At 39.2% G+C, this 11,771-nt stretch overlaps 1 long non-coding RNA gene across 1 annotated transcript; it reads right to left on the bottom strand.

Annotated features, from left to right (window-relative positions):
• Positions 1 to 5,685: 5,685 nt before the first annotated feature.
• On the bottom strand, positions 5,686 to 6,849 carry LOC134298456 (uncharacterized). Its single transcript, XR_010005555.1, has 2 exons — positions 6,354 to 6,849; positions 5,686 to 6,267 (listed from the first exon to the last, which is right to left on the bottom strand). It is a non-coding gene; the product is annotated as an uncharacterized LOC134298456 (long non-coding RNA).
• Between the last annotated feature and the right edge of the window lie 4,922 nt (positions 6,850 to 11,771).

Below are 11,771 nucleotides of genomic sequence, written 5' to 3'. Positions count from 1 at the left end.
TGATGCAGTAGGGGAAATGAAGCAAATAATAGATAAAGTACAGAAATATTTGATTACAGTAAATTTATTAAAATCTCCATGATGAAATTAATTATATCAAAGGGGATTAAAAGAACTAGCAGAAGTAACTTCAGAACTACTGGCAATGATCTTTGAGAATTCCTGGAAACCAGAAGAAGTCCCAGCAGTCTTGAGGAACACAAATGTCTCATTTTAGAAAAAAGGGGGAGGAAGAGAACCTAAACAATGGCTGCCAAGTTAGCTCAACATCAATGCTAAGAAAGATTTTAAAGCAGATAATTAAGCAGTCAGTCTGCAGGCACTTAGAAAGGAATGAAGTCATCGCTAAAAGTTAACATAAGTTTTTCAAAAACAAATCATAGCAAACCAATGATATATAGAGAGTAAGGGCCCTTCCAGACAGGCCGATAATCCATCATCTGTTTCATGTTTACTTGAGGCATCCAAATGATGCTCCAGGTAAACCTGAATTAATCTGAAGTAAACAGTGATTTCCCAGTTTACTCTGAATTAATTAAACACCTGGAAAGATCTGAAACATAATGTTGAATCCAGATATTTTGCAATCCCAGGGATCAACTCCTGGAGCCTGAATAAGAGGGATAGTGTTCCACTCTCCCCTCCCAGTCCCCCATTTAGTTTCTAAACTTACCCAAGGGGTCTGACTGCATGGTCAGGCCCCTCTGTTGAGAGCTCCTGGCATGTTAAAATGACACATTGGGAGGTTGGGAGTGGGAGGAGGGAAATACCCGCCAAGCTATTGTGTCAGGAGCTTTCAATGGAGGAGCCTAAGCATGCAGGTAAGTTTATAGGCTAACTGAGGGGAGGGGTGGCATGAAGCCACCCCCTGCCCAGAAAAAGCCTGAGTTTTGAAGTGGAGACTGAATCCCATGAAGAACTGGGATATAATATTATATTCTGGGATATAATATCCCAGAATATCATGTTGGAACTTATCAAAAGACTTACTGAAATCAATATATACTACATGCACAGCATTCCTTTCAACTCATACCAAGACTGTAAGGATTCTTCCAGACATTATTAAACTGGGTCCATTCGTCTTGGGATTTAATAATGTCTGTAAGAGCCCTTACAGTCTTGGTAGTTGAAAGGAATACTGTGCATATTTTGATTTCCATAAGAACTTTGACAAGTTCCCCCATGATATTCTTGCGAATAAGCAAAATGTTGACTAGACAATGGTATTGTTTGATGTATTGGTAATTGGTTGACCAACAGAACTCAAAGGGTGTTTTACCAAGGCTTTTCTTCATCCTGGAGAGAAGTGCCCAGAGGGGTGCCATGGGGTTCTGTCCTGGGCCCAGTATTATTTAACAACTTTATTGATGGTTTGGATAATGAAAAAGAGAGCATATTCATCAAATTTGCAGATGATACCAAATTAGGAAGGGTAGCTAATACAACAGAAGATAGGAGAAAATTCCAAAATGACATTAAGATAATCCAAAATGACCTTAAGAGGTTAGAGAGCTGGGCCAAAACTAACATAATGCTTTTCAACAGGGAGAAATGGATAGTACTACACTTAGGCAGAATGAAATACCTATATATAGGATAAGTGACACTTGGCCTGACAGCAGTTCATGTTATCTATGTAGACCCACCCCTGATTATACAAATCTTTCTAAAAGCACATTTCCCCATTTAGCTAAAGATGTAGAGAAGACTGATGTAGAGAAGACTGATTCTAAAGTCGGATTACCATATATACTCGAGTATAAGCCAACCCAAATATAAGCTGAGGCACCTAATTTTACCACAAAAACTGGGAAAACCTATTGACTCGAGTATAAGACGAGGGTGGGAAATGCAGCAGCTACAGGTCAAATTCAAAAATAAAATAGATATTAATAAAATTGCATTATTTGAGGCATCAGTAGGTTAAATGTTTTTGAATATTTATATAAAACTGTAATTTAAGATAATAAGACTTTAATAAAAGACGACCTGAATAGAAGCCTGCTAGGACCCTCACTCGAGTATAAACCGAAGGGAGCTTTTTCAGCCCTAAAAAAGAGCTGAAAAACTAGGCTTATACTAGAGTATATACAGTATTTGGATTAGGCCCAGCTCAATAGTATAATAAACTAGGAGAAGGCTTATTTTGGAAGCTTGCTTATTTTCAAGTGGTTTGCATGTATGTTTGTGTTTGATATTCCATCTTTCTTCCAAATACTATCCATGTTGGCTTGCAACATGATTACCTGCTAGTAGAAGCCACCGGTGGCACAGTGGATTAAACTCTTGTGCCAGCAGGACTGATGACTTGAAGGTTGGATTGCTGACCTTAAGCTTGCCGGTTCAAATCCAGCCCGGGGAGAGCGTGGATAAGCTACCTCTATTAGCTCCAGCGAGGACATGAGAGAAGCCTCCCACAAGAACAGTAAAAAATCAAAACATTCGAGCGTCCCCTGGGCAACACTTTTGCAGACGGCCAATTCTCTCACACCAGAAGTGACTTGCAGTTTCTCAAGTCACTCCTGACATGAAAAAAAAAACCCTGCTAGTGGAAGGAGGGCAAGAGGTTCCACAATCTGGGAACAGCCATCCATAAGATCCTTACCCATGTTATAATTTACTGTACAGTGAAGGTGATGGGACTGAAAGAAAGTCCTCCCATGGGAATCCTAAATGCTTAGATAGATAGGTGTGGCCTTTCAGAGTATCTCAGTCTGTACTATGAAGGGTTTTAAAGGTCATAACCAGGACTGTGAACATTACATATATTTAAAATGCTCATGGTAGTGACTTCCATAGATTTAATTTCACAATACTGAAAACAGTATTTTAAAACAAACCCTTACCTCCAATTTTAAGATGTCTGTTTTTCTTAGAAAGTATTTCATTCTAAGTTAAGCTGACTCCAAGGACCCAAAATAATGACTATCCAGTCCCTTGTCAGGCACATATTTCTTACTATGCTCTGAATCATATTGTACATTTTTGGAGTTACTGTATTCTGGGTCACCGGCCAATGACTTCTGTAGACCTGATGGTATATTTAGAATGCAGAAACTGGTACAGATCCTTCATGAATAATTCATTGGGCAGTTATCACACATCAGCAATCACCACAAAGACCGTTACTCCATTTCCAAGGTGTATTCATATTATGCCTTCACAAGCCAGGCAAGTGATCCAGAGCTTGGTAGAAGAATGTTACCGCCTTTCAATGAACTGATTTTAAAAGAGATATCAGGGTTGAAAAGGAGCTCTTAAGTTAACTTTAATGACCTGCCTGTGTATGCCTCCAGGGCCCTAAAGGAGTGAGTGGCATGAATAAAACTGACATGATCCTTCCTGTGATGCCAGGTGAGGCAAAGTATCTTCTGGAGCATGGCAACTGTGCTGAGAATATGTTCTCTTTTCCTGTTGGAAAAGGGACATTGTATACTTTGAAATAAAAACACATGTGGTATAGTGGGTTGAATGTTGGACTACAACTTTAGAGATCAGGATTTCATTAAAACCTATTAGGTGATCTTGTGCAAATCATATTCTCTCAGCCTCAGAGAAAGGCAACACAATTCCCTCCTCCTGAACTAATCTCACCAAGAAAATCCTGTGATATGTTTGGCATAGGTTAGAAATTGTTTGAGTGCACATAATAAGATATAGTAAGCTCTCCATATTAGAAAAAAAATATTTGGAGCCTGTAACATTTCTCCTAAGGCCAAAAGTCTTTTGCATTAGTTCCGTAGCTACTATCAAAAACTTGGATAGTAATCACACCCTGTGATACTCAACAGAAGTCACTGTGCACTGTGAGGATGGCCAACTTGCAATTCAAAGTGAATCTAGTGTAGCCAAGCCCATAGACTTTTAGTTGGGTCTCATTTAGTTATGAGGAATTGTTTTGGTCAAGAACCTTTCACAAAAATTGTAGCACCTTTCAAAATTAGGACAGCTGCATAATGAAGACACCATGGTCAGAGACTAGGAAATTTTTGAACTACTAATTTCAGAACGCCAGCCTATGGGTGGTTTAGGGAGTTACTGCCCAAGACAAATACACATTTTTTAGGCTTCGAACACAGTTCTATATTGCCATAATTGGTTCAGATCATCTAGGGAAAGTTTTTCAGCCTTTATGCTAAATTAAGTAATTGATTATTCATTGAATATGTTGAATATTGGTGGGTACATAAGACAAGACCTTCTTCAGAATGAGGCCCCTAATCCATGCAATGCCCTCTCATCCCAGTGGAGCTGCTCTGCCAGGTACATTCTCTCTTTGCTATTAAATTCAACTGGAAATGTTCTTATTTCAAGAAGCTTATAACATTTAACTATGCTGTTGTTCCAAAGATTTATTTTTTCCCGACTGCCACTTTTAACTATGTTTTCATGATTGCTGTTGTTATATTTTACGATTGCTACTTTTTGGTTTTAATGCTGCAGTTTTCTTTTTTATGTGCTTTATTCCTTTTGTATTTTTGTAATTTGTCATTGTTTTCTTTTTTGTTAGCTTCACTGAACGTTGTGTGGAAAATTATAATAATGTTAATAGCAGATGGAGAATAATAAACCTATCTATCCCATGACATTAATGATAGGAATAAATAGATCATTGTATTTGCACTCGAAGCCACTTTAACTTCTGCTCATTCATTTGTCGTTTTCCTCCCATGTTAACATTGAATTTGTTTGTTTTTTCAAAGTAACATTTGTGTTGAGAAATGTGATCAAATGCATATTTTTAAATCTTTTGTTACAAAATGTATGCATATAAACATACATTTTATCTCAGTACATATTTATAGAAATATTTCATTCTTAAATGAACATGTCTCTTGTAATGTTTTTGAGCAAAGAACTGCAACATTCAGACGAGTGCAAAACTCTGAAAGATAATGGGCTCAATATGTTCATATAAAAGTTCTACAAAAACTGAATTCCTCAAGTACCCCTTTATTGTTGACTCTTTTTTTAATTAGATTTTTATTCAAATTTTCTCACGTGTACATACATTAAAAATAATATAATAGGGAAATAGTGATGTAGGGGACAAAGGGTAGAGTAGAGGAGGGGAGGAAAGAAAGAAAAGAGAAGAAGAAAGGGGAGAAAAAAAAAGATATAGAGATAATAATAAATGTCCTTCCGCTTTCTATTCTTTGTGGGATGATTTTCCTTCCATCTTCATCCCTTTTTCAAGCACTGGACTAGATTTGTTTATTTTAAGTGTTCTCGGGTTCTCCTTTTGCTTATTTTTACTTTGACTTTTTCTTATATTCTTCATATTTTTCTCAATTGTTTGGTTTATTGTTGACTCTTGAGTGACATCTGCTATCAGATCTCTCTCTCTCAGCCCCCCCCCCCCCCCGGTCTGTGTAGACAACGTGTATAAGATTGGAATCTAAATCATTTGTTTTCTTGCACGTTATTTTTCAAGAACCCAGAGCAGTGTATATGGATCTTTATTCCATTAATCCTTAATATAGCAAGTCAGAGTCTTATTTCTGGAACAAATGCAGCGTCTTCATAATGAGGAGTAGAACAATATAATAAAGCAGAAGTGGGTGAATGGTGGATCTTGACATATATCTCAACTTCAAATTGTTTGATTCCTATCATGTAACTGCACAGCTTCAGAGGTAATTCCTGGCACTGATAGGGTGTCAGAGACAGAACGCCAGCAAGTAAAACAAAACTCAGTTTATTGAGGTTACAGAACTAAAAACGCCCATAGGAAACAAAGAACAGGGCAAACACTTGACTTCAGTGTGATAAGTAACAAAAACAGCTCAGTTTGAGCTTAAACGGTTCAAAGGGATAAACCGGGTTAAACAGAAGTATAATCCGGATTAAATCAAAAGTGCTTACTTCAGCCTGGCAAACAATGCAAACAAAAGAGGATCAACAGGAGTCAGAATGTAAACAACAGACTGGTGGCAGATTCCTCTCTGCTACTCAGAAACAGCAGGAGAATAAACCAGGCTTGTTTATTCCTTCCTGCAGCGAACGAGAAGCGTGGTCGTAGTCAGGATTCAGTTTAAGGTTCAGCGGCCAACGATATCCAGGTCCAGGCACAGCAGTCAGGGTAACGGCAGTCAGCAGGGTCCCAATCCGGTCCAGAGGTCAATAGCCAAGCGTAGTCGTCAAGAAATCCAAAGGTCTCACCGATAGCCAGCAGAAGGGTTAATCCGGAATCGAAGTCAGTCAGTCCAGTGTCAATCCAGTGCGAGTAGGTATTGCCCGTCAAAAAGACGACGGAGGTCCAAGCTATCGAGATTAAACACAAGTTGCACAGAGAAAAACCCCACACAGTTCCTCCCGCCGTCGATGCCCAGTGTCCTTGATAAACTTACGTATCCAGTAACGAATCACACCCGTCTTCAGGAAGTTCCCCAACAAAAGCCCAAGCGTCCGTCCAGATTACCTTGCCCAACGCAATTAGACATTGGTCCCAAACCCCATTTTATCCCAGTTCAAGCTCATCATCGCTGTCAGCTGCCATCCCAATTCCAGACGCCCCAACATCATCATCCTCATCAGAGCTTAAGCACCTTTGACTACGCCCCACAGCATCCCCAGCTGTGGATCCCGCTCCATCCCTCCAGCCAGTCCATGGGTCTGATCCTGCAACCCGCCAATCACCTCCCATGCTTTCATTCCCTGTTTCCCCAACACCCAAATCCTCCCTCACACGAGTCCATTCCATGTCGTCCTCCTCCGAGCTGGCCATCTCTTCCTCCAAACCCTCAGAAAAACCCTCAAATGAGTCCTCATCTGTCGGGTCTGTAAACAAATCCCGGAGCCGTTTTCTTTCACGCTCCTCGAAAGAGTCTGACTCTCGAGGAGTCTTATGACCCCTTCTTCTATTACCGGAGCCCGAAGGCTCAACCATAACATAGGGATTTCCCCTTCTTAATTAAGCATTTCCTTTCTATTTGCAAGTCAAAACTTTCAGCTCATGCATCTTGTGCATTGCTAAACAATTTTTTTCTATCAAAATTACACTTCTGCCTTGCAGAAAACACAAAATAAGGAAAGGATGGAAACTGCAAAATGCATCTTTTTAAATTAATATTTTAAGTGCTTGTTGGACACTGTGAACATGGAAAAGGCATAAGTAATGAACTGTGATACCCCAGTCTCATGAAATGTTGAACTCTTGCAGTTATGCAAGTCTTTCAGATTTTTTAAAGGGGAGGGGCATGTATAAAGAGGGGCAATGCACTGGTTGGAAGAGTTATGCCCAACAGCTAAAAGCACTTGCAGATTTGTGAGATAACAGTGGCATTGCAGGCATGCTCTAGTTTCAAACAAGACAGATTTGTAATGTCAGAACCTGTTTTAGAGGCCTTGTGCAATAAGGTCTTGGGAGGCACAGGGAGATGTGCAAAGATTGTGGAGGCTTTAGCATCTCATGATTAGCTTGACTCTCCCTTCACCATTTTGCAGCTGAGCAAGGAGGATTATCCTCAAGCACCTGTGATCCGTTAGCTTTTCACAGCAATGCAGATGTTGTTGTCATGTCTCGCTTACTGAAACAAAGGCTGCAGAGAACCTCCTCGATGGCCTGCTCTTCCATATTATGGGAACAGAAGAGAAATGAGCCTGGTTTGGGAAGGGGAGTAGTCCTTGTGTCTATTTGAAAACTGGAGGGAGAACCAAGAAAGGTGCTTGAGATAAATGTTCCTCATCAAAGTTCTCAGGCACTACAAAAATCCCTTTCTTTTATCTTCTCCCCTCAAGTCTTTGACCATTTTTTCCATCCCTGTGTTAATGTGACAGGATTCATTGGCACATGTTCTTGATCCAATTTATTTGCTAACAGGAACTTGCATACTTTCCAACTTGGTGATGGAGCTTGACATCTTCAGAATTCTCCTTTATACATTCAGTGGGTGCTTTCCTGCACCCATCTTTATTGTTTACTTACATTCCAGCCTAATATTGCTATCTTCAGCAACAACAGAGAGGAAGATGAGGCATAGAAAGAAATAGAAAATTCCCTGCAGATGTATGCAGTTCATCTTGTCTCTTGGCTCCTTCTGCAAGCTGGTAACATACTTGCAATATATTTCTTCTTAATAATGCATCAATGTGCAGCCCCTGTGGGAGAACAAATATTAAAACAATGTGTAAAGTGACCCGCAAAGACTTCAGTGTTAGTTTTTCAATTTTTTCTCATGCAAGTTTAGTGCTTATACCGACAGCCCTGCAGACTGAATACCTCTTTTTCTCCAGAATAATAATAGTGCAGGCAATGGCAGTCCCAGGCTTGCTTGCTCTGTGCTTGAAAAACAATCCAGCTAGAGGGAATAGCTATCCAGAATGAAAGATTAATCCATTTCCAGCAGTGCATCAATCGTACTGTCTCTGTCTGCAGTAAGAAATTTAGGGTGGGGGTGAGGTCAGCTCCTTTAGAGTAAAGGATACCCACAGAGAAGTAAAAACATCATGGTTGTTTGTTAGAAGTGGTTTATTTCATGAAGGCATACACCAGGAGGAATTGCATCAGAGGTGGAGGCTTTTTAAAACTCCTGCTTCCTACTAGCAAACCACGCCAATGTGAAAAAAAGTTGAAAATGACTCTTTCAGTAATGTGGTTCCATTTTACCTTGATTTTCAGGTCTGCCTTATTAGCAGCAGTTTTCTCTCTTGGATTCCTTATGAACTGCATAGACTTTCAATAATGAAAACAATGTAACCCCTTGAAATGGCCAAAAATCTACTTCTGTTTTTGCAAACTGGATATCATTTGAGGCCAAATAATGCTAAGGATGCTGGAACCTACTGAAGATGCTAGTTGTTGCTCTAGGAGTGTCTTTTAGTCTTTTAGTTTTTGCAGTTCATAAACCTTTTCCATGTTTTTATGATAGAACCAGTTAGGAAATAACATTTATAACCCAGGAACAAAAATCATGTTACATGGTGTAATAATAAGCCTTACATTTTTATTATGCAGATGCCACAGAATAGCACTTGGGGACCTAGAGAAACCTATAAACACCTCCAGGGAAGTATTTTTTTTTTTGGGGGGGGGGCATGGGTAAATGAAACTGTGGATATTGAATCTGAATATTATCTCATGTAAAAATGAATAACTTCCAGGCAAACCAAAAAAACAACAGATTCACTAAGAAAGATTCTAGCTCCGGCATTACCCTGGTGTGCTAAATTGCCATGTGGATTAATTTTTTTTTTGGGGGGGGGGAACACACCCCAAAAGTAGATGTTTATTCACTCTCTAAAATAATCATAGTCTATGCTTTTGCTCTGCTGCATGGATAGACCAGGTCTGAGATAATGTATACCTTAGGAATATTAATGTATGTGAAGTGCTCCCAGAAATGTTTCAAGGCTAACCACCAGATAGGCCTATGAATGAGACACAATCATGCATTGCTTTGGTGGCTTTGCTTGCTATTGTGTTTCATAAGGCAGGTTTATTTCTGTTCAGAATAAATACAATCTCATTAACTAATGTGTATGGGCCCTTTACCTATTTTTAAACATTTCTAAAAACTTTATTGTGCCTTTGGTATCATGTGAGTCACTTAAAAAGTTGTTCTTCTAGATTTGCATGTAATATAATTAAGTACAGTAGAGTCTCACTTATCCAACACTCGCTTATCCAACGTTCTGGATTATCCAACGCATTTTGTAGTCAATGTTTTCAATACATCATGATATTTTGGTGCTAAATTCGTAAATACAGTAATTACTATATAGCATTACTGCATATTGAACTACTTTTTCTGTCAAATTTGTTGTTACACATGATGTTTTGGTGCTTAATTTGTAAAATCATAACCTAATTTGATGTGTAATAGGCTTTTCCTTAATCCCTCATTATCCAGGGGCCGGACTGTGGCGCAGCTGGCTAGTAACGAGCTGCTATAAATCACTACTGACTGAGAGGTCATGAGTTCGAAGCCCGGGTCAGGTTAAGCCTCCGACCATTAAAAAAAAAATAGCCCCGGCTTGCTGTTGACCTAGCAGCCCCGAAAGACAGCTGCATCTGTGAAGTAGGGAAAATTTAGGTACGCTTTATGCGGGAGGCTAATTTAACTAATCTACAACACCATAAAACTGCTCACGAGGAAAAAGAAGAGGAAGAACAGAGACCAAATGGACGGTGAAGCAACAGCTCCCCCTGTGGCCGGAATCGTGAAGCTGGAAGGATGTTAAAAATGCCTCTGTGTCTGTCTAAAACTGAATGTTGTTTGTCTGTTGGCATTGAATGTTTGCCATATATGTGTTCATTGTAATCCGCCCTGAGTCCCCTTCGGGGTGAGAAGGGCGGAATATAAATACTGTAAATAAATAATAAATAAATAAATATTCGCTTATCCAATGTTCTTCTGGCCCGTTTATGTTGGATAAGTGAGACTCTACTGTAAACCCAATGAAAGAAATTTCTTAGTTATCACATATAAGATACATTGATTTCAGTGAGTCAGCTCTCATTGGCACTGACATTGGATTTAATCTAATTGGATCATCTCTGACAAAAAACAATCACAAAAATAGACTAAATATGATTTGCATTATTCACACAACCTTGACAAAATGGGATGGATCTTCACACAAACTCCTTTGACCTTGATTGTATGATGTATAATAGCAGATAGAAAGCCCAAAAGGACAGTCCATCTCATCCCTCCAGTATATAAATGGTACAGACTATCAATTGATTGTGCCAGCCAAATGACTCAACTAGCCTTTTCATGATATTTCTACTTTCTCCTTAGATGTCTATTTCATGACAAGCATAATATTTATAGAAAGTGATTTTACTCTACAATGGCTCCCCCTCCAAACAGCAATGGGGAAGACAAATCTTTTTTATTTTGTTTTACTTAAGGCAATTAACAATGAGGGCCTCTTCTCTTTCCAGTTTTTTAAGTTCATGCTATCAGTTGCACTGAGATATTTTAATCATTTGGAGAAGGGGGGAAAATCCATTTTTTCCCAAGTCTTGGGTGCCCACTAGCATGGAAAAGGAAGGTCAGAAACTATTAATTTTGGTTCCTATTCCTATCCAAAGAAGTTTTGAATAATGTCACTCTAAACAGGAGGCAGAAATAATGCTAGTAGGTATAAACCAACAGCTTGCATTCCGGTCTTGCTCATTATCATTCTGTTCCCTCTTATCTTCAAGAGCCTGGTTTTGAGAGTAGTCTAAGCCAGTAAGAAAGCACTTTAAATGGTCTCATTCCTGGCAGCACTACACATTTTACATATTTATTCCACACACATTTAAGACCCAAAGAACTTTTGATGCCGAGGGCAGAATTTCAGCTTTGTTAATATTCAAGAGTTACATCCCAGACTGAAGTATCTGAAATGCTGTAGATTGCTGTACCTGCAAGCCTGTATCCTACAAGTTGTCTGGAGGGCAGTGCGTGCTCTTCACTGTGAATTACTATGCATTCTGCTGGACAAGCTCTGGCCAAAGTCAGCCCTGAGACTTCTTTATATGATCACTCCAATGGCTTTTGATAGCAATACATGCTTTTATTTCAAGCTCTAATTTCAGGCTGTGTGGTCAAGATGTAGCTAAGTAAAGGCTAATGTGCTCATCTGCTGTTTCCTGGACTTTTCCCTCTTTCTTCTGTAATGTCCATTCTACCTTCTATTGACTTGCTGTCAAAACAGCCATACAGAATACTATTCTTCAGGCTTCACCAATATAAGGCAACTTGGCTGAATCTACACTGCCATATAATGCAATTTGAACTGCATTGAATTGTATTATATAGGTCTACACTGAC

Source organism: Anolis carolinensis, chromosome 4 (assembly GCF_035594765.1).
Source record: "Anolis carolinensis isolate JA03-04 chromosome 4, rAnoCar3.1.pri, whole genome shotgun sequence".
In the NCBI taxonomy this organism is placed as follows: Eukaryota; Metazoa; Chordata; class Lepidosauria; order Squamata; family Dactyloidae; genus Anolis; species Anolis carolinensis.
Note: the sequence above shows the minus strand (reverse complement) of the source record. Positions and strands in the feature narration are given on the sequence as shown.